This window comes from Onychomys torridus, chromosome 19, assembly GCF_903995425.1.
Source record: "Onychomys torridus chromosome 19, mOncTor1.1, whole genome shotgun sequence".
NCBI lineage: Eukaryota > Metazoa > Chordata > Mammalia > Rodentia > Cricetidae > Onychomys > Onychomys torridus.
In genome coordinates this window covers 50,004,121-50,026,455 of record NC_050461.1, presented here as the reverse complement: position 1 = coordinate 50,026,455, position 22,335 = coordinate 50,004,121, and the positions used below count along the sequence as shown (strand labels likewise).

Sequence of the window (22,335 nt, the reverse complement as noted above, 5' to 3'; positions counted from 1 at the left end):
AACTTCTGCCGAGCGGCCTGTGCGCCCCTATCTGGTGCGCCTGCTCCGTGCGGTTCCTTTCGGTGGGGGTGCGCATTCTGTGCAGTGGATCGGACACCCATATTTACGCCAGGGAACAGTAGGATGGCCTTTCCGTGAAAGATGGTCTGGGCATGTGGGACTAGGGGATTTGGCGCCAGGGTACTCTCGCTGCCCTGCTCGGGTACCGTGCCGCGACTTGCTGCCTGTCGCCAAGCGCAGAGACACAAGGCGTCTTTGTGTGGGTGATTGCCGCTGGATTTAGCAAAGGCTGCGGGCCCTGAGCAGTCCGCGGGCGTGACCGGGCGGTTGGGCAGGTAGACGGAGACTCCTGCGTCCAGTCCAGCCTGTCTGTTTGGGTTGGAGAGGGCGAGCTGGCTTTCAGTGCCCGAGAGACTCCCAGCGCCAGGACTCCCGCAGAGGCAGGGACTCAGCTCTGGAGGCGCCAAGACCCCCCCGGGGCGCAGCCTTTTGAGGCCACTTAAGCCCTGAGAGGGAGCAGAGTGTCTGGAACTACAGTCCAGTTCTGTACAGTGTTCGGGAAGAGGAAACCCAGTGGGTGCTGGGCGGTCCGGCAGGAGTGGAAGGCTCTCTGTTACTTTATGGTTTCTCTCATGATTGCTGGGGACAGTTGCCAGAGGAGGCTCAACTCTCTTTGTCTTCCTCCAACAGAACAGAGTCCACTGAAACCAACCAGTGGGTTCTGGGGGGTGAGTGGGTGTCGTACCTTCTTAATTCAACTTTTGCTTCAAGTTACTTGCGACACCCCCCCCCCCCCCCCCCGCGCTCCCCCCACTTCTATTTGGTGTTCCAGGTGAAGAGTGGCACCCTGTCTCAGTAGTAATAATCACTGGAATTGTAGAGTGTTTCACACTTGGCTAAGTGCGCTGCCTTTGCTTTTTGTTCATCTCCGTAGACATGAGAAGTAGGTGATGGTGAGGTGTTCAGGTCATCTTTCAAACTACTCTGCCCATCCATGGCTGGGGCACAGTGGAAACTCCTCCTGTGGTTTCTCAAGCCTGTGTCTCATATAGGCCACTGGGAGGGGATGTCCCAGTGGGGAAGTGTCTGGTGTATGTCTGATCATTCCCGTCTTCTCTGGAGGAGAGCACCGCATACTTTCTTAGGATCAGCAGATGGCCTGTTCCACTGTACTGGCTGATCGGAATTGCTGTGTGCTGGGTATGCACCATAGTGGGTGTACGAAGACTTGGTGTGAAGAAGGAATAGAGAGTGTTAACAACTTTCACATTTATTACGTATTGACATGGTAGTATTTTGAATAAAATTGACTACTAAAATGAACTCCAGCCATTTACGTTTTAATTTTCTTAACTCGGGCTCTATCGTTTATTTGCGGTGACATGCTTGTGGCTGGCTCACATCCTATCTCTGTTGTCCGGTACTCTTCTAGTCTCATGAACGGGCGACAGGATCGCTCTGGCTTTCCTGTGTCTCTGCCAGCCTACTTGATAACGCACAACCAGAAAAATGGTCACAGGCAAACAGGAGGGTGATGACGTGAGATCTTCACAGCCTCTGTATAGGTAGATAGACCTTTTTCTCCTTCTTTATTTTTCCCTTCATCCTTTTTTTAAGATGGGGAGAAAAAAATGTTGGTTTGCTGCTGCTGCTTCTTCTTCTTCTTCTTCTTCTTCTTCTTCTTCTTCTCCTTCTCCTTCTTCTTCTTCTTCTCCTTCTCCTTCTCCTTCTCCTTCTCCTTCTCCTTCTCCTTCTCCTTCATTTTAAAGGAGGAAAGGTTAAACCATATTTTGGGGTATCTTTGGCCTTGGGGCTTGGTTGAGATTGTTTTCATCTAGAAAAGTTTTCTGCTGCCCTGTATGAGCTGCTGTGTGTGGCTCAGGACCCTTGATACTGCTTATCAGTTTACATACCTGGGCTGGTACTTGGCAGCATCCTACAAATTTTGTGCCCTTTTTGACCTCATAGGAAGACGTAGATACTTTCTGTGTTAGAATCTTAAAAAAAAAAGATAAAGGTGGAAATACTTGCCTCACTCTTGAACGGCAAGAGGCCACGTTCCTCCCGATTGCACGCCATAATAAATGAAGATTTTTTGGTATAACGTCTCACATGTATTGGCTTTTTAATAAACCATTGACATATGCCATTTGTTTGCTTAGGGGCTGTTTTTAGCTGTCTTTGCTAGTCTCTGCCCAGCTCCCACTTTATAAATACATCCCCGTGACAAGCAGCTTGTCACGTAGATGTTGCCACTCTTGATGCTGTGTGACTATGAATGTGGCAGTTATGAGCACTGTGAAAAGCACTATCTGCGCTCAGCCACATCTACGGCTCGGGCTTATGCCAACATTACAGATTCATGTTGAGAAAGAATGCAGGGTGCTGGGTAAACACGCCCATCTGGCTTTTATTATTAACTTGTGGCTACACCATTACCAGTTTCACCGTGATATGAAGAGATGCCTGGTAAATATTAACAGTCTCAGGCACAGGGGTGGATAGGTATCGTACAAGTATCAACTCATTTTAATAGGCACAACCGCCGTTGAGGCAGGAACTGCTATTTCCTTGTGCACTCGGTGTCACCCAGTTGGTTGGTGCGCAGTGTTTGACCTCAGTGGTCCGAGGATTGTCTCAGGATTTTCTTCCCAGGGTAATGCAGAGACTACACTGAGACTCTGAACACACTTAGGTGTAGGCCACAGCATTTTCATGATGTAATGTCTTCCTATCGTGTGTTGGTGGCAAGAACCCTCTAGCATACGTGTGTGTGTGTGTGTGTGTGTGTGTGTGTGTGTGTATAATTTTACATGGTCTCTGTGTGTCAGAAAGTTGTGCAGACATGAGATGAATTCTTAGTTCATGGCACATGTCCAACCAAACAATTTGGTGAAAGGCTTTTTTTTTTTTTTGCAAATTTTACAACATGTCAAGGCAGCCACACAACAGAAGAACCATTGCCCATCGCGCTAAGCAAGTGTGGGTTTTGGTTTTCTCTTGTACAAGACTCTGAGGTTGGGCAGCCCCGGGGGTTTCTGTCATCCTGGTCTCTGTGATGTCTCTGTGGCACAGCCTGTGGTGTCACACCTCAGTGTAGATGGCTGTTCTGTCTCAGGTCCTGGGCCCGTGTCAGCAGGAAAGAGGACACTCTTAGTACCCATACCCAGTGACAGCCAAGGTTCCCCTTTAAAAAGATCCCTGTGAAACCCGTTCAAGTCACACGGTCTCCATCTCCCTTGTCGGAGTGGCGACGTGACCACTTTAGGCTGGAGAGGGAGCGGGTCACTGAAGATCGCTTTTGGTGTATGTGTGGTGCTGGGGATCGAACTTAGGGACTCACATGTAGGCAAGCACTCTACCACTGTTCCACACTTTCAGCCCCTAGTTGGGTACATTGTGGCCTTAAAACAGTTGGAATATGGTCAGGAAGGAAGGAAGGAAGGAAGGAAGCAAGCAAGCAAGCAAGCAAGCAAGCAAGCAAGCAAGCCAGCCAGCCGAGGTATTGACAGGCAGTCTGAGTATCTACTACATGGCATTGGACATGGAATGTGGGCCTGTGATTGATCATAGCTAACTTCAAGTAGGGCACAAACCAGCTTCCTACTGACTGGCCACAGGCCTGCTCTGCTGTAGAAACAGTGTCATATTTTCATACCTCTTGACTATCTCCAGGTCAAAACCTTAAAATAGATGAGGTCTTTGTCCCTGAGCCTCATTTACATACTAGTTTTGTGACAGGCTTCTGCTTTCATACTGTTGGGCAGTGGGTTCGAGAAGGAAGACTCTGCTCTGTCCAGTGTCCCTCGCCTTCTCTTGGCCATGGTCAGCCAGAACTGGCAGCTCTCAGTCAGTGTGATACTGAGTGAGGACACCTGGCTAGCTCTGTGCTCTTGCCCCACGCCTTCCGCTGACCAGCGGACGGGGCACCCATGTTAGCGTCAGTCACTGTCTCGTCTCCATCTGACAGTGACGGGGACATTTCCCTTCGGAGGCTGAGCAGGTGGCATTGGAGGCCTTTGCCCGTCCTGTTTCTTTCCCTGGAATGCCCGATCATACGGCGTATCCGCAACCATAAAGGGCCTCACTGTACGCTCGTGGAGGGGCTGGTGGGTCTCACAGTGCAGGCCAGCTAGAAGGTGCTACCTCACACTGTTGGGCACAGTCACTCCTCCCTACAGTACATGGGGGCCAGGTTTTTGCAGTACTGGTTCCAGTTGAGGGAAGAACTTTTCTTTTTGCCTCCGTGATCACCGGAAAGGGGAGGTCTCAGGAGCTGTAGGGTCATCATTTTACCGTAGGTCCAGAAACTTCTTCCCGTCAACTCCCTCTCTGGCTCTGTTCTGCTTCCTGAGCTTCAGCAATAAAGTTTCCTTAATCACCATATCGGAAAGACATTAAATGAAGCACTTATTATGTGGTAGATGCTGTTTCGAGAGCACGGCACGCTGTAGACACACTCCTTTGAATCCTCAGAAGACCCAAGCAGAGAGGTAGGTACCATTGTTAGCCCATATTAAAGGATCGGAGGCAGGAAGAAGGTTTTGCTCAGGGTCATGGATTTACAAGCAGTGTTGTGCTTTGAAGCCCGTCTCCATCTCTCCATCTCTGTGATGCCTCATGCCAGTCAGAGAAGCTGAGTGGCTGGGAGCGTGGGCACCGCAGTCAGCTGGGTCGGCATCCCGGTTTGCCTCTGACTGTGATCTTATGTAAGTGCTCCATAAATTGCTATGCTGTGTGTTTTTTATTGCTTCCTTTCCTTTATCCTATAGCTTCAGGTCATGAACTGTTCTCCCAGCCGTGAGGTCTTTCTCGTAAGGCGGATTCTGGCTAGAGGGAGCAGCGCTGGTCTCTGCTGGAGAATCTTCTATGCCACTTGTCAACCAGCCAGAGAATTGCAGTGGCACCTGTAGCCCTTCAGGAAGGTTCCATATGGACCTCTTGTTAAAACGGGACGAACAATCAATCCACATTTCCCATTTGCTGTGTGTGTGTGTGTATGTGTGTGTGTGTGTGTGTGTGTGTGTGTGTGTGTGTGTGTATGTGAATGTGTGCATGTTCATGCGTATGTGGAATGGGAAGTCAACCTCAGATGCCATCCCTCGGGTGCTATCTGTCTTGTGTTTTGAGACAAGGTCACTGGGCTCACTTGGTTAGCTAAGCTGGCTGGCCAGCAAGCTCCAGAGACCCTCCCGTCTCAGCCTCCCTAGTTTAGTTTTATGAGTGCATACTGCTGTGCCTGGCTTTTTCACTTGGGTCCTAGGGAATCAAACTTAGGTCATCACGTTTGATTGGCAAGCACTTTCGCCTACTGGGCCACGCCTCCAGGCCTCTTGGCATCGGCTTTAAGAGTAATTCCACTTCCAGCTGGTATGACGTTAAAATGACCCTTCCTGCCACCACCCATGCCCACCTGGCATCTGGTCCATGAACACTGGCATTGGCCTCCTCTGGCCCGCCACACCAGAGTCTGCTTTGATGTGATCCCCTGGTCACCACATGCCCTCTTGTAGCATACAGCTGAAAACATGTTTTCAAAGTTAGCTGGTAGGTCCTGCCTCTCCCCTATCACTGGGCTGCTGCTCTTCACACGAGATCAGTGCTTGAGGTCGGGAGTAACTCACCCTTAGTTTGAGGGTGCTTGACCTGGCCACTCCTTAAGACAGAAGAGGCAACCATAAGGCTTGTGCTTTTATTTATAGGCATCACCTAGCAACAACACATGCAATGCTTAGCAGAGTAAATGAGCCATTGCCCCTGTGAATCTTTATCTGTCCTCTGGGACTTTCGGAGTGCTCATAACAACTTTGGATTTTATTTATTATCTTTTATTCTTTAAGATGAGCGATGGAGAGGTGTTGTGAGGGTCAGTGCTCACCATGACTGATGCTTGTTCCACGTGGCTCAGCTGTACTGAGGACGATATGATGGTCCTTGGGCCTGTCATATCTTGTGGGCTGTGGCCACGTGGAGCTTACTGCTCCTAGCTGATTCTGAGGTGTGTGTGTGTGTGTGTGTGTGTGTGTGTTGCTGGTGGTGGTAGAAAGAAACACTAACTGCCATGTCAGGGATAAATAACCACAGCAGTTTTCAAAGTTTAGAAGTTCATGTTGCGCCAAGCTTGGCTGTCCTGGGCCTCAGATCCTGGGAGATGGGGAGGGGACCTCTTCTTGTCCTGCGTCGGCCCTCAGAGACTCACTTGTTAAGCTCACCTCGGGCGGGTGCAGCTGTGAGCCTTCTCTGGCCTGCCTCACCGGCTGTCCTGCCACTTCTTCCTGTGTCCGTTGGAGGTAGCCATGTGTGGGAATGTCTGTGGTCTCGTCTCCTTTTCCTGTTTCTGTTTTTCTCCCGTTTCTGCTTTCTCTAGAGTTTCATCCCTGGTTTAGCTGTTTTCTGGGCTTGACAGGAGCAAGTGCGGCTTTATTTCCATGAGCTCTGCGGAGCCCTCCAAGGTTCCCCTTCCCAGGTTCTCCTTCCTTTAACTGTCTCTCCAGGCCGCTCACATCGCTGGGGGTGCCGTGTTGAGGCTTTGCGAGTTGGGTGAATTGTGCCAGATCAGGAGGCCAGAAGCTGAGACTGGTTCACAGGCACTGGTTCCTTCCTCCAGTCCAGGTGGGACTAAATGTCTGGTTCCTTCAAACTTGCACTGGTGGGAAGGATTGTGAGACCCCAGGGGGCTGAAATTGCTCTTCTAGCTCCTGCAGAATCCTTGCTATTAGGGACTTCTCTTTCTAACATTAGCTCAGCAAGAGAATAAGCCATTTCTGCTCTGGCTTTCTTAACCGTGAGTGAGTGTGTGTGTGTGTGTGTGTGTGTGTGTGTGTGTGTGTACACACTAATACTATTTTATTTTATTTTCTAGTGATGGGATCTAATCCTGAGCCTTGGGCATGCTAGACTCTGAGCTACACCTCCCAACCCAGTTTTATTTTTACGTTGAGTGCCACATTTCTTGCCTGAGTGGTACAGTTAGCACATCTGGCTGGTAGACTCACACACGTATGTACACATGTGTCTGTCTTAAACAAGACTTGCAGTTGTTACAAGTCTGTTTGGTGCTCTTGTGATTCATCAAAGTGTACCCATTTAGCTGCTTTGGACAAGAAAGCTGGGCAGGTTGAGGGACGGAAGAAACAGAGACTTTGGAGGGAGATAGAACCTGACTCAGATCCTGTGTCTGACACACAGAGGTTGGAAAATTTTGCCGTGTGACTTCGCCAAGCTCGTCTTTACATGGGTCTCATCTCAGAAAAGGGATGGATCATAACCAACATACAGGATTTTAGTTAGAATGAAAAGATATGATATAGGGAGAACACTTGGCATAGTATAATGGTATATAAATTATTTATGATTAATTATTTATTATTAATTCATAACACTTCCAAGTGAATGAATGGGATATAATTGGATGATTTTTATTTCAATATTCAGCATCCTTGTGACTGGCTGTCACCTTTCCCATGTTACATAATCATTTGTGACAGCAGGTCCTTCTTTGTTTTTGTTGGTAGACAGGAGGCAAGTGGGTTTATCAGCTGTTTTCTGCCCTATGGTTTTCCTGGTCATGTCCCTTTCCTGAGAGAACCCTCCTAAGTCCCCTGGGAAGATGGGGGTATAAAAAGATTGGGTGGCTCCTCTTTTGAAAAACCATGTAATGGTAGCTCTTGCTGTGGTGACATTCTGTGCCGTGGTAGAAAAGAATGCTTCAAATTAATTTAACGAGTGGGATCCCTCTCTGTCTGTGCAGGTTTGATTTTAGGACTCCTGGATATCAACTTGCCTGAATGCTCATTCCCCTATGTAAAAAGGCACAGTTTTTGTGTGGAACCTACGTGTGTCTTTGCTTACGCTTTCAACCATGGTTAGATTATTTATAATACACAATGTAAAGGACATATGGGTTGTTGTGAAACTGTACTGCTTGGGCAATAATAAGAATAGTAGGTGTATACGTATTTGGCACAGACAATTTTTTTCCTCCCAAATGTTTGATCTGTGATCACTTCAGTTTGCTGAAGGGAAGCCAAAGCGGGGAGCTCATGGCTGTGGAGGCTGATGGTGATTCATGAGTTCCAGGGGATGCTCAGGGACAGACTTTTTCACCTGCTCTTAGCCTGATAGGCTCGGCGGGTAACAGTCAGCTGGGCGACAGTCAACCACCGTGGCGTAGATGGCCGAGAAGGTGATCTGAGTTCTTAAGCGCAAAGAAGAAAACAGCGCAGAGATGTGGAGGACAACCAGGCAGCTGGTGAAGGGCTCCTGTGGATGCTGTGGTCAGGGCGCCTTTCTGCGAAGATGGCGCAGAGACGTGACCGGTAGGAAGGAACTAGCTATGAGAGAGTGATTTGTGCCAAGGTCCTGCGGAGTGAATGAGCTTGTAGGGCACCGAGGGAAGGAGGGCCGGGGGTGGTAGGTGGAGTGGGGAAGGCGCTTTGGAGAGAGAAAGAACAGGCTCGTGCGCACTGCCGACAGGCGCCGAAAACTCTGTACTGGGGGTGAAAAGCGGGCCGTGGCCTTGTCTGATCTGCCTTCTGTTTTTTTGTTTGTTTTTCGAGACAGGGTTTCTCTGTGTAGCCCTGGCTGTCCTGGAACTCGCTCCGTAGACCAGGCTGGCCTTGAACTCACAGAGACCCGCCTGCTTCTGCCTCCTGAGTGCTGGGGTTAAAGGCGTGTGCACCACCACTGCCCTGCTCCGATCTGGCTTCTGGAAGGTTGTTCTGGCTCCTTGTAGCAGAAGTGAGTCTCGGGACTGTAGCTGCAGATGTTGTTTTAGGCCGTACCATTGTCGTGTTAGACTCTGAAGTCCAGTTGAGGACAGTTCGTCCACCTCTTTAAATCTCAGAACTTTGAACACAGCAGTGGCAGTTGGGATGTCTGTTTCTCGTCCTCCTGCCAGGGTTAGGTGAGTTCTCCGGCCTGCCCTTGTCCCGATTCCTGCCTTGCCATGTGTGCTGGCCGCTCAGCCCTCGGCTTGTTACCTTCACAGGCTCTCTTTGCATCTTTTCTGGAGCCTTCTGCAGGAGCTACAGTGTCTGAAGTCGCTTCTTCCTCTCTGAGTAAGAGTTTCTGTGAAAGTGGTCTTGGCCTGGTTTGTTTTCTTTGACTCACACGGCTAACTGAACAGTTTTTAACCTGTGCCCAGGAGGTTCAGACGCAGATGTGTTGACCGGGACGGACAAAGCAGTCCTCTAAGGCACAGACCAATAGGCCGGAGGCAGCAGAATGCTTTGTGTTCAAAAACTTTGAAAGTATTTGAGTGCGGGAACTGGCAGATCTGACTGAAAATATTTTGCCTTGCTGATGGACTGTCCTAATTTTTATTTTAGACAACAGAGCTGTTTTAGTTGAATAGATGGTATTTTGGGAAATTCTCAGCAAGCAAGAGTTGAGCACATTTTTAAAAACACTCCGTGTCTCACTTCTCAATAGGGAAGGGTAAATAAAGAGGGAGGGAATTGAAGGCAAATAATTGGCAAGTTCTACTTTACCACAGGCCCAGTTTCTTGGTTGCCTGGAGGCCAGGAGACTTGTCATTCTCCAGGAGGAAAACCCCTGTGTTATCTACCAGAAAGGAGGCAGTGTGGTCATCTGAGTCATGTTTTCCTGAGGAAAAGATTGTAGTGAAAGGAAGCAATCTATTTCCTATCTTAAGAGGTTTGCAGTGTGGGGAAAGTTAGTGTTTAGGGGGCGGGAGATGAATGTGTTTCCCACTGAGAGCGAATGCGTGTTTCCAACTTAAATATGTACTAATTGAACAACCTTATATGTTCCCAGAGGTGTGTGTGTGTGGGGGGGGGGGTTGTGGCTTTGTGTGTTCGAGTATGTTCATGCACAAGCATGTTCCTGAGTGCATGCGCTGAGCGCGTGCGTGTGGTGTGTGTGTGTGTGTGTGGGGGGGTTGTGGCTTTGTGTGTTCGAGTATGTTCATGCACAAGATTGTTCCTGAGTACACGCACTGAGCTCGTGCGTGCGTGCGTGCGTTCGTGCGTGCGTGCGTGCGTGCGTGTGTGTGTGTGTGTGTGTGGCAGGTGCTGCTCCTCAGGCATTATCTACCTTGTCATTGTTTGTTTTTGTTTGTTTGTTTGTTTGTTTATAAGGTAGAGTGTCTTGTGGAGACCTGGCGCTTGGCAGTGAGGCTGTGCTGAATGGCCCGGGAATCTGTGGACCTGCCTATCTCCCACAGCTGGAATTACCATCACATGCCACCATGCCTGACTGTTTTGGTTTTTACTGTAGGTTGTAGGTCATTATGCTTGTGAGGCAAGCACCTTTCTGACTGAGCCATCACCCTGGCCCCTCGAGGTAATTCCAAATCACAGTGTCAACAAGAGAGCCTAGGGAGATGCCTGTGGGAACATGGCGGCTGTGGCAGAGGAGCAGGGACAAAGTGTGCTGTGAGGGCCTGGCTCCCCAGCACCCGATGGAGTTCTCAGCACCGTTGTAACATGGATTCTGACAGGAGCCGTCACTAACTGTGAACAGATGAGGCATCTGTGAGCAGCAGGTCTGAAAGTTCCTGTCTACCCCAAGCTTAGAATGCTTAATAATGAGCATTAACAAGATACCCACTCTCCACTACTGGGGTGCCGAGCGACGTTGGGGATGATGAGGCTTTACTGTGAGCACCCCAGCCAGCTTAAAGCACCTTACCCAAAGCCGACTGGTAAAGACAGACCTCTGTGTGGAGGAAAAAAAAAGCCTCTATTCTGATTTGGATCCCGACAGGAATGGGCTGGGAACAGGGAGACATGCTGGGTGCCTTCAAATAGGTGACTGTTATCTTTGACCCCCCAATGGTTTTGACTATTTGAAGAGACCAGTCAGGTATCTGTGCCGCCTCCTAGTGTCTAACACCACTGCCCTGGAACCAGCTTGCTCAGCATCAGCATCACCTGGGGATACCGGCATGTGGCTCAGGCGCCTGAAATTCAGCATCTTCAGGTGATCCTGGTGCAGGCTGTAAGTCCAGAAGCATTAGTCTGTCCCCTTTCAGAGGGGCCAGAGATAAATGACAGCAGTCAGACCCTCCACATAATGCCCACTGACAAGGTGGCTTTAGATTGATGCGTGAGGAGTGATTAGGAAGGAGAACTCTTCTTGCAGGGATGGTTTTTGACATGCTGAAGTACATGGGTCGCTGGACCTGAGTTCCTAAGTGCTCTTTTCAGAGTGAGTACAGGGGCCAGTTAAGGTGGTTGGCTCAGTGGACTCCCAGCTGGCAGCTCCACCCAGTGGATAGAACATCTGTTGGTTGTGATCTTCTGTGTTGCTATAACGTGGAGAAACCTAGGACAAGCGGGTATTTCATGGGTCTGTTTCTCCCGTCAACAGTCTTAAGTCACTTATTTAGATTTTTTTTTTTTTTTTTTCAATGATGCTGGGAATGGAAGCCAGGATGTGTATTCTAGGCAAGAATGCTGCCACTGATCTGCAGCTCCAGCCTTGTTTGAGTAAGGTCTCAGCAATCCATGTAGCTCAGGCTGGCACTGAGCACTTGTTCCCCTGCTGTGTCTCTGGAGCGCTGGGGTTACTGGAGGGTGCTACCAGGCCTGGCCTGAGAAACTGTTTTGTCTCCGTGTACGGTCCTAGAATCAGTCAGATGCCTTGTGAGTCAAGAGGGCCACCCAGAAGTGAGCACTGAGGGCTGGGCCGGGTCATGAGCTTTGCACCAGGGTTCTCAAACTCAGATGCTGTTGGGCCAGGTGCTGTGTTGGAAATGGAGGCTGGGGACCTAAGGCACCAGGGTTGGGTGGAGACTGTAGCAAACCCATACAGCCTTCAGTTTCTGCAGACTGTGGACTTGAACTTTCCAGGTCTTTGGAGTTTTGCTTTGTATCGTTTCAGAAGTTGGAAATCTATGTGTAGTTGATATTTACCAGTTTAGAAACTGTAGGACCTATTTTATTTTATTTTATTGGCATGCACCAAACAAAAACATCCCTATGGGACAGTTTCCGACATCCCCTGTGGCTAACATTTCTAGGTTAATTGTTTTCATGAAAATATACCTACGAGATGTGAGTAAATGGGCTTCCTGTGTATTAATTGTTCAGGTAATTAGTACCCCGTTTTCAGCCTGCAATTTTATCTTAGTTTATCTATTTTCATGACTTCTAAGATTGCAACATATAGTTGTGTGCCAGTATTGTTAAGGTGCATTACCCTTGTCTGTGTGGACCCAGGACCTCTGGGTAGCTATTTTTCAGTGAAGACACGGGCTTTTCGGTTCTCCTGTTTCAGTTTACCTATGGGTACTGACTGTGTAGTCTTGGCCCCCACTTTCTACCTGTATTATCAAATTTCACGTGCTGCTTAAATTGTATTATGTTTCCAAATTTGGGGGCAACTTAGTGGGGTCCTTATTGGATTATTAAATTACCAATTGTCTTGAAGTCCTTTTTATCCTCACAATGCCCTGAATTGGCAAACAGAACTAAGAAATTAAGTGTTCCCAGCACTTAAAAAATTGGAGTACCACCTCCCCATGATAAAAATTGTGAAACTTCTTTCTAAAACTTAGGGGTCATTTTAATCTTTCAGTTTGATCTGTAAATGTATAGATAATGCATAGGCTTAAGTCTATGTGTGAATACGTGTTGTATGTACACATTTATCTATGTGCATACGTGCATGGATGGCCGTAATAGATGACGTTTTGTTAAGTTTTCATTAGGTCTTAGTCAACTGTTCGTTCCTCCCTAAAAGCTCAAAATCAAGACGGTTGAGTAGATGTTCACTTTCGTACCAACAGCTCTGCTTCATGCTGGGAGCAGGGTTTTAACTGAACTGAAGCCTGCCTCTAGGTAGCCTGCAGTTGCTCAGGGATATAGTGCTTAATGAGGCTCTCTGTAGCATGCTAGCCCTTTGCTAAGGGTTTTCAGGATTTCTCTCATTCAGGTCCGGAGGGCTGCATGTGGGGCGCATGGCTAGGTAAGTGGTTTTCAGCCCTTTGTGAACCACTTGTGATCCACTGCTGTTGAGGAAGTTTGCTCTTTGTTCACTGGCTAATGAGAAAATAACACGGAGGTTGGGAAAGGTGTGCCAACAAGGGCTGTGGAAGTGAGGAGGCCTGTGTAGGGAGGTGTGGGGAAGGCTGAGAGGGTGGGCAGCTGTGAATCGTGCAGAGTCCTTTCTTGAGGAGATGTCGAACCCCAGAGAAGCACTCCATAACCTCTGTAGGGTCTAACTTTGGAGTCTGGGTTTTGTGACCCAGCATGGTGGTAGCATTAAAAAAAAAAAAAAAAAAAAAAAAAAAAAAAAAAGTGAGAGCAGTGGTTCTCAGCCTGTGGGTCTCGACCCCTTTCACAGGGGTTGCCTACAACCACTGGAAAACACAGGTGTTTATATAATGCTTCATAACAGTAGAACAGTAGTAAAATTCTAGTTATAAAGTAGCAACAAAAATAATTTTATGGTTGGGTATCACCGCAGCATTGGGAACTGTATTAAAGGGTCATAGCATTAGGAAGGTGGAGAACCCCTGTGTTAGAAGGACTAGCGGAGATAGGTCAGTCAGTACAGTTTGCTCCACAAAACATGAGGGCCTGAGTTTAGATCCTCAATAGGCAAACACCCCAAGGGGGATTGCTCCTGAAGAATGAATGACACCTGAGCTTGATCTCTGCCTTGCACACCCGTGTGTGTACGTATACTCACATTCACATGCGCGCCCCCTCCCCCCACCTCACGCACCACACACAAAGTTTCAATTCTGGGGGTGGGTGGAGGGGTGAGCATCTTGCTGGGTTCCACTCTTTAGGATGACAGAGTCCCTCCTCTCTGTGCAGTGCTCTGATTGTCTCATGTCTTAATGAATGCAAATCTCATGCTGCTTGGCACATGGGATGTGTTAAGACAGAAGAGTGTTAGCCGGAATTCAGGTCCTCAGACTTGAGTGTGAAGTGATGCAATATACATGAACTTGACACCCCAGATTATTCCCATAGGTGCATCCTAAACTGTTGGCCGCAGACTAGAAGAACACAGAGCATTTGGGCCCCAGGACGGCGTCTAAACAGGTCACAGATGCAGTGCTGATCAGTGAACAGTGGATCAGGAAGTCTTGTCCATTGCTTGGTGAGATAGCAACGCTGGCCGGCACAGCTGGCTGCAGAGGCTCTGTGGACAGGAGAGCCGGTTCTCTGGGCTTTCTACCTGCTTAGGGTTGCCAGTGCAAGCCGTGAGTCGGAGAGCAGCGAGGATGGTGAGGCCCTGGACAGCGTAGCACCCCGCAGGCCTGGCCTGGCTTGTTTCTTGTTCACCACCAGCCTGTCCAACCTTTCGAAACAGGTGTGGTTTTTCTCAAGGAAAGTTAACAGCATCCCTTATCACTTAATGATATCTACTATAAGATGAGAGGTGTTTTTTTTTTTTTTTTTGCATATGGCTGGTTTAATGTCTATTAAAGCCTGCTAGTTTCTCAGCTCTGATGGGCCTGAAAAAAAAAAGAAAAAAGCTTTCAATTGAGTACTGTGTCCCTGGGTCCTGTCAGGAGCTGTGTTTTTATCCTCTGCTCACGGTCTGTGAGCTGAGAGTGCCCCATTATTGCACCTATCAAGTCCAGGGAATGGGCAGTGTCTGTTGTTAAGGTTAGTGAGTACTGCCTGTGTGCCAGGCACCGTCCTCAGAGCTGAGGACGCAGCAGCGGGTACAAGGCTACAGCTTCCTTCTTTCTGGAGCTGGTGGTCTGGCGGGGGCAGATAGCTGAATGGTATCATTGACTGCATACAGATGTGATCTCTGCTGTGTGGAAGGACCACGGGTGGGTATGAAGAGATGAGGGGGATGTAGTTTTAGCCAGGGTGACTAGGGAGAGCATTGTGACCCACAGGTGGGAGGGTACTCTTGGCAGAAGGAAGCGCGAACACCGATGCCCGTAGATGGAGTGTGGCTGGCATGTTGAAGAGGCCGCAGCGGGGAGAGAGGAGGGCAGAGAAAGCTGTGATAGGAGAGGAAAGGCGAGGCCAGACAGGGAGGTGCCCCAGAGATCATGAAATATACTTGGGCTTTTCTTCAGTGTTTCGGGGAGCCCTCGGAGGGTTTTGAGCCAAGGAATGATATGAGAGTCGTGTTTTGAGGATATAGTGATAGCTGTGTAAGGTGGGATTAGAGTCACTTCCGACACTGTATTATCTGTAATCACACTGGGATGAGAGAACTGATCATCGCTTTTGGCTCTGGCCGTGATAAACTTGATAGAGTTGCTGGTGGGATGGTGGAAGCTGTTACCTCATCAGAATGAAACACAAACGGAGCTGGAGGGAACCAGATGTGGTGCTGCGTGCTTGTAAGTCTAGCTAGCATTCAGAGGGCTGAGCCAGGAGGCTTGCCTTGAGCTCACTGCCTGCTAGGGCTGTGAGGAGTGATCCTGTCAAAGAAACAAAAAACAAAACAAAACAAACAAACCACCACCACCACCACCACCACCACCACCACCACCACCACCACCACCAACAACAACAACAACAACAACAATAACACCACCAACAACACCAACAAAACCCCCAAAGCACCTTCCCAAATAAACAGAGCCCTGATGGAATCTCAGCCTCTGTAATAGGTAACTGTTTGGCCGTGAGAGAGCTGATAAAGTGGGAAGGGTCTCAGCCTCCCTGACTGTGGACACGACAATCCCTAACAAAGCCATTCACCCAGTGGTGATTCTGCCTTTTAGAGGAGACTCGTTCAGAGACATAAACCTCCACTTCCTCCAGTGGTCTCCCCCGCCCCCACATTGTTTTAGCACTCAGGATTTAGAATGAGAAGAACTGGCTATCTACTTAGGGTCTGTGTTATCCCATAGCTTACTCCCTTAAGCAGGCAAGCCTCGTTAATGTCAGGCTCGAAACCTTGCAGGGATTCCTCATTGCTGTTGATGGCCCTTGATGTCTTATGATTTATCTGGGACATCGAGAGTGCTGTGAGATCATATATAAATAATGTTTCCAGACCGTGGGTGGAAACTCTTTGTATGTAATCTGTGCAGTATTTATTGAGCCCCTCTCCTTGGTGATGTTCTTGTTCAGGCGCAATGGACAAGAAAGGGTCGCGATTTCTTTGATAGTTCCAGTCCAGTAGTGTGGAGCACAGACAGGTCCGCGTTCAAAGCCCCTGGAGAGGAGGGAGGCGGCATCTAACTCAGGTGTGAACAAATGTTTCAAGGGGATCTCTCCTGTAGAAAGAGACATCCAGGTCAAGACCCGTGGATGAGCAAGAGGTAGCCAGGCTTACTGGAAGGGAATGCTTGTTCTTGGCAGAAAACCGGAAGTCAAGAGACAGTGTAACATTGTGCAGGTTCTGTGGTGCAGAGTGGAAAGGGAGGCGGGCTAGAGAGGTGGGGAAGGTGTGTGCTAGATCACCAAGGTCCTTTTTGTGCCTTGGAGGGGCTGGACCAGTAGTCCATGTCAGGGTTCTTGGACTCCTTAGGGCATAGAGTTTGCACTTCAAATGATTAGATCCTGATTAAGGCTAGATTAAAAAGTCTTTGTATCTTGCAGTGATCTTCCTTTGTGAAGGAAGTGTGTGTGTGTGTGTGTGTGTGTGTGTGTGTGTGAGAGAGAGAGAGAGAGAGAGAGAGAGAGAGAGAGAGAGAGAGAGGGAGGGAGGGAGGGAGGGAGGGGAGCACATGATGATGCATATATATATATATATATATATATATACACATACATATATACACTATAGACTCACATGTATACATATAAATATACACAGTTGTATTTTCAGACCCTTGTAAGTTATTCTTTGATTCAGAGTTCCACCAGGCAAGCCCTGGTTTATTGTTCATGTACCATATTATGCACTGACCTTTCAGACCCCTACAGAACTTGTCACCCTGAATCTTGGGGTAAATATCACCTGAGGGCTCTGTGAGGAAAGACCGTGACTGTTGAGTGTGTATTCCCTTTGATCTGTGAAATGTAAAACTGATCCTGACTTTAAGTGTAAAGACATAAAAAGAGAAAACGTGGGTGTCCACGTCAGGGTTCCTGGAGCTGAAGAAAGAGATGGGGGGTGTGGTCGACAGGGGCTAGGGAAGAAAGGGAAGCCAGCAGAACTGAGGAAGCCCAGCTGGGGGGTAGGAGGGGAACCTTGATAAATCTGTTGTGGGGTGTGACCCCTGGGCACACCTGGAGTCTAGGATGCCAGGACACTCTTGCCTGTGATCAGCCGTAGGTCTCAGATTCATGATTAATAATGGTTTGGAGCGCAGAGTGTAGGCTTTGAGTGTTCGGAGACTTCTCCTGTGGCATCAGCCAGAGCCTCGCAGTTATATGCTGCAAAAGTGAACAGGAATATGGAGGACCCTTGTCCCCACCCCCTAGGGCAAGGTGCTTGGCCATGAGATAAGCAATAATGCCCGTCATTTCCAGCTCCCCCTCCTCTGCCCTTTGCCCTTCCTGTTCTTTGTACCCAACCTTCCTGCTCACATACCTGTGCACAGCAGAGTAGTGACTTTAACCCAAACCCTGAGAACAGACAACAGCTGGTGTGATGGCCTCACACCCTGGCTCAGATGAGTCACCCAATTGCCCCCAGCCACGTGGGTGTCCGTGTCAGGGTTCCTGGACTCCTTAAGAAGACACAGTTTGCACCTCAGACTATCAGATCCTGATTAAGGCTGCGTATAAAGACAAGGTGGGTGCCACTTCTGAGGGTGTGGTTGCCTGCTTCTCACTGTTGTTTCCCAGCGTGCCTGACATTACTGTTTCTCTCCCAGGGTTAAGCATATACTCAGCTCTGGGAAAACGTCCATTCTCAACAGCCGGGAGCTGTAATTCAGTGGAATGTGGTTTTGAAACAATTTCAGAGTAGGTTTTTAGTTTTTAGCAATTATTGTGATTTTAAAAAAGTCCCCAAATTTCTGCTCCTGCCCACTTCCTCACCAACATGATTTTTGACCACCCTTGGAGGGCATGCGTAGTTGCTTTAAATGCCAGCTTCATACTTTTTGTTTGTTTGTTGTTTTTTGTTTTCCGAGACAGGGATTCTCTGTGTAGCTTTGCGCCTTTCCTGGAACTCACTCTGTAGCCCAGGCTGACCTCGAACTCACAGAGATCCGCCTGACTCTGCCTCCTGAGTGCTGGGATTAAAGGCGTGCGCCACCACTGCCTGGCCAGTTTCATGCTTTTTAATCTGTTTATTTCAGCAACACATGATTCTGTGCTGTAAATTCTATTAGTTTATTCAGGTTCACACTGAGAGTACTTTTTAAAAATTTCTCCTTTATGTCAAAAAAGTAAAATTACTGCAAAAATATTTTAATTGCTTATCAAGAGCGAGGACCTGGGTTCCGTTCCTAACAACACACACACCATGTGCACACACATACACACCCACCGCATGCACATGGACACACACACACACACACACACACACACACCACATGCACACGGACACATGTATGGGAGGTGGCATGCATATTGGTATTTAAAAATAAATTTTAAAAATTTTCCTATTTTAAAATTAGCTTGAGATGATAGGTAACCTTTAGTTCTGTTGTCAATAATTCTGTCTCTGAAAATTATGGTCTTACGAATCAAAGAGAGGAACATTTTCTCCTAACAAAGGAAGCAAACACAGAACCATGTCTGAGCAGCCTCGGGAAGTCAGGGGATGGTTCTGACCAGGCTGCCGTATGAAGTGCCACAATGGTAGATCTGTGGAAGTGGTGAGAGGTGGGATCAGACCTTCCTAATGACCTAATTGCCATCAGAAGCTCTCCAGACAGTTTTGTGGCTCAGTGTGGATAATTATCATCCTTGGTGGTAACTGTGTAACTACAATGTTTTAGAAGCCCATAAGCCTATCTTAATTTTCTTGTAACAACAGATTGCATTGTTGTTTAGGGTTCCATCCTGTTCCCTCTTCAGACTGCTGAAGTTATAAAGTGGCACTCTGTGTGTGTGTGTGTGTGTGTGTGTGTGTGTGTGTGTGTGTGTCTCAGCTAGGCAGGCCCATATTCTATGTGATTAACTTGATTTTTGTTGTTGTTGTCCAAATGGAGATCAAGGCAAATACTATTGCCTTTGGTTCTTGCGATGGTGAAGGACAGTCTCTGGTTATCACATGAAGACCTGCCAGGTGAAGGTCTTTGGCCTGCACGGGATCCATCGTGAGGTAAACCCTCAAAAATCTCTGACAGAGTAGGAGTCAGCTTCTGAAGGCCATGCTTGTCACCAGAATGTATCTGGGGTGTAGGAGCAGAGGCCTGTGATTAGTTACCTGCTATAGAGGCATAGAGAACTCTGTTCTGGAGTGAAAATACACTACTAGATTCATCTATGTCTCTATGCCTGGCCTCTCCTTATCTCTTCCCCTGGTCCTCTTTCTCCCTCCTCCTCCTCGTCCTCACTCCTTCCCACTTCTCTGTGGCTGCTGCGGTATTACACAGCCGTTATGGACCAGTGGTAGAGTGACTGCAGAGCTTCCTGTCCCTTACTGCCCCCACCTGTGTGTGCCATGTCATCCCTGAACGTCCACGGCTCGTGTTGAGTGCGCTGTGGTTCCAGCATCCATCTAGCTTCCCAAAGGGACCCTCATGTGCTTATGAAGGGACTGCACATCCATCCTGGCAGCGACAGTTCATCTCTTCAACAAGAAGACAGTCTCGATTTCACAACTTTACGTTGAACAAGGATAGCCCCGCCCTTCACAGAGAGTAAGTTACGTCTCAGAGAGCAGCTGGAGGGAGAACTTGAGATCCCATTGACTTTTTGCGTTGTGCCGAGCCGACGGGAGGCCAAGTCTACCTCTTAGCTTCCTCGGGGTGGAGGGTGATGGGGAATGATTTCTAATATGCTCCCCTCAGCTCTTCCACTAACAGTGTCCTGAGCCTTGGCAGTTGCCTCTCCTGGTGGGTGACACACATCGGCGACAGCAGAGCGGGGGCTTCCCCTTCAGGCGCCCTGCAAGGCTGTATTTCTGGTTTTGTCAGAATCTACCTGAGGCTCTGTTCCTGCTTCACCAGGGCTCTTGATCACTGGTGGGTGTGAGGGTAGCATTTGGGTGTGTCCGAGGTGTAGGGTGCACACCCCTGAGCCGTCGCCCTGGCGGAGCGGCACCGCTTGGAAGGTGCTCAGCCTCACTAAGCTCCACGACGGAAGCCAGCCAAGAAATCATTTCATAAGATCAGCGCCTGTAAGCCCTGTGGGAAGAGATGTCGGAAAGGGAATGGCAATGATCGCTGCGCCTTAAGTCACCAGTCACAGCCCTCTGTGGCCCAGTCACAGGACCTTTGCCAGCTTTTCAAAGGGCTTTGGCTACTTGTGCAAAAGGGGAGTGCCTTGTTCTTATGAACGATCCCTGCTGGTGTCCTAGAGAGAGGCACCTGTGCTGGGAACTCTGGTCAAGGGGAAAGTTGCCAGGCTTAGGCGAGTGTTAAGACTGATTGGGTACCGAGCTGACAGAATAACCCGAGCTTGCAATAAGCAAAGCTCGGGCCCGATGATGTTTGCTTTGGAAGGCGGGAGGTTATGTGAACAGCTGAAACACTGACCCGGTTTGCCTGTCCACAGCTGAAGTAGGTGTTTTGTAAGGCATCTTTGATGGACATGGCTGCTTCCAGAATAGGACTTCAGCCATGATTCCTATAGCATGGGTATAATCTCAACAGGCAAAGAGAAGGCTTCCCAGTCCTTTGAGAGAGTCAGCAGGCAATCTCCTCTAGGTCTGTTTTCAACTCAATAGGTGCACCTGCTGTTGCCACGTGAAATAGTACTTTATGATAGGACATTTGTAAGCTATGTGGCATGATCAACCTTCCTTCCCTCTTAACAGTGAATTGGCTTTAGAACTCTGGGGAGATGCGAGACAGCCAGGAGGTTCGTAGACAACATGCCTGAGAGGCTCTCAAATTTCAAACTCTGCTGTTTGGTTTTACCATTTAAAACAAACAAACAAACAAACAAACAAAAACATGGGACAGAAGATTAAGATCCAAGCTAGCCTTTGGTATTCAGGGGAATTGCCAGAGGTGGTATGCCTGGCTGAAGCCCCTCCCCTGGATGCTGATAGGAGGCCAGAGCTGGCTGCCTGTGTGGCTAGCATGCCGTCTGCTTTCAGTGTTAAGACTTGCTTATCTGTCAGTGTTCCCCTGTCAGGGGTTAAATTTACAAAGAGGCCTTGCCTTGATCTCAGATGGGGAGGGACATTTAATACTTAGGTTTGAAAGTTCTCTGTTCTGTCTGTCTGTCCGTCTGTCTGTCTCTCCTTCTGTTTGTGTGCGTGTGATCATACTTAGACTTGAGAGGAGGAAGAGGAGGAGGAAGAGGAGGAGGAAGAGGACAGAGTCCATTTACTGGAAGCATTTTAGGATCAGGCAGTGCTAGGATTTGAGTCTTTTGTAAGTCTGTAAACTGTAAGTCAGTCCACCTGTCAGGAAAATGGGGCTTTTCATGACTTTGGGGAACGTAAGAGAGGGCGCTTTTGCTATGGCTGCGAGTCCAGCTCTGCCACACACCCCCACTATAATTTTGAGAGGCGGTGGAGGCCTTAGACCATCCGCCCCTCAATGCTATTCTTCAGAGTTGAATCCATTGTCTCATTTTACAGTTAAGGGACTGTAACCCAGGGAGTTACAAGGTAAGATGGAGCAGCCCAACTGATATTAGAACTGAATGGTCTAGACTCCATGTTCAAGATATTTCTTCTCACTGGGCCGTTTCCCCACCCCTCCGTTGTGCTAGTGGCAGGCACCTCTTCACTTGGCCCCCAACCCCTAGAAAGTCCTCCCCACCAGCAGGAGTGGAGCACACCACAGCTCCTATCCTCGTCAGTAACGTAGCTCTGGTCAGTCCCTGCTTGTGATGCACCAGGCACAGTGTCTGGTTTTGTGGGGTTCAGTGCCAAGGGACGTTCAGTCGGGTGGGGAAGAGACACGGTGCTGATTATCGCAGTGTGGTCTGGTACTTCTGTAATGCAGTTCGCATGTGCATAGGAACACATAACAGAGGTGATTGAGGATGGGTTTAGAGGATGAAGAGGAGTTTGCCAGGCAGATGTAGAGGCGGGCCACAGAGCCTCCTAGGCAAAGAACCTTTATTTATTTATTTATTATGTATACAGTGTCCTGTCTGCACATATCCCTGTAGGCCAGAAGAGGGCACCAGACTTCATCACAGATGGTTGTGAGCCACTATTTGGTTGCTGGGAATTGAACTCAGGACCTTTGGAAGAACCTTAACTCTTAACCTCTGAGCCATCTCTCCAGCCCCATTATAATTTTTTTTTTTTTTTCCAGAGCTGAGGACCGAACCCAGGGCCTTGTGCGCACTCTACCAGTGAGCTAAATCCCCAACCCCTCCTTAAAATCTTAAGAATCAGCAAGTCTGG

The 22,335-nt window shown here is 48.6% G+C and overlaps 1 protein-coding gene across 1 annotated transcript in view; it reads left to right on the top strand.

Moving 5' to 3' along the window:
- Cnksr3 (CNKSR family member 3) overlaps positions 1-22,335 on the top strand; it is a 94,051-nt gene that overhangs the window by 683 nt on the left and 71,033 nt on the right. The window lies entirely within an intron of this gene.